We start from the raw sequence: 1,107 nt of genomic DNA on the forward strand, positions 1-1,107 counted from the left end.
TGATCTAAAATTGATGGTGAGGAGGGCGCAGGATAGCTGCTAGGGCTTGATCAAGGGCAATGTAATCCAGAGGAATTACTGAAACCCGAATGAAGGCCAAACATGATAGTGGGACAAGAGGAAAGTAAAAGGAAATAGAGGAAAGAACTAGGAGACAAAGGGCACTTCTAAAAGTCTAAAAATAGTCATGCACATATGTAAATATATTTATGTCTAGCAAGTGCAAAATAGATCTATGTACATATGTTTATATATTAAGTATTAAGGTAGCAGATGGGCATTGGGCCTCTACTCAAGTACTCCCTCAACGCAAGAACTTTATTCTACTAACCTGACATTCCGTGATGCTCAGCTTCCAGTCAAAATCGCTTAAGACAAAATGGAGCATAAAAAATGTGGTGAAGAAAGCTGAAGCTGCGCGGCTATCAAAAGATATACCATCTGGTGTCCTAAAGCCATCTAGCTGAGAAGCAACAAAGTCCACATGGATGAAGCACAACAGCCTGTGTGATCATGAGATGTTAATGGGATCAGGTATCAAAGATCCAGAATGAAAAATTATATCAATGTGAATGAGGGGAAGTGTGGAGTGGAGAGCCAAAGACCATCTGTAGACAATTGGACATCCCCTTACTGAAGGGTGTGGTATACAGGGTTCTCTGGAGAAACAAAACAAGAACAGTTATGATTATCTAAATATATGTGCTGTTATCTATCTATCTATCCACTATACTATATGTATTTGTATATAATTATATGTAATCATATATTACATATATATATTATATATATATATATAGCACAAGAGAATATAACAGCTAATTAGTCCACACAGCAGTACAGAGGCCTCAGTTCAACTCACTTCTGTGGAACATTTAATATACTGGAAGTCATTAAACACATGAGGGCCACTGGGTCCAAGGTCAAGGAAGCAGACAGCTGAGTCTTCTGTAAAGCAATGCATGCAGTCCAGCCATAGGCAGCAAACCGAAGGGCGAGTAATAAACAGTCAGCAAGATGATAGGATCCGACAGTCCCTAGCTCAAGTGATGCATACACCAGCAATGTGACGAAGCAGTTCTCGAAGGAACCTCAAGCTGTAGTGAC

Source organism: Echinops telfairi, unplaced genomic scaffold, assembly GCF_000313985.2.
Source record: "Echinops telfairi isolate 266 unplaced genomic scaffold, ASM31398v2 ScPeMD7_7476;HRSCAF=8514, whole genome shotgun sequence".
NCBI classification, from domain to species: domain Eukaryota; kingdom Metazoa; phylum Chordata; class Mammalia; order Afrosoricida; family Tenrecidae; genus Echinops; species Echinops telfairi.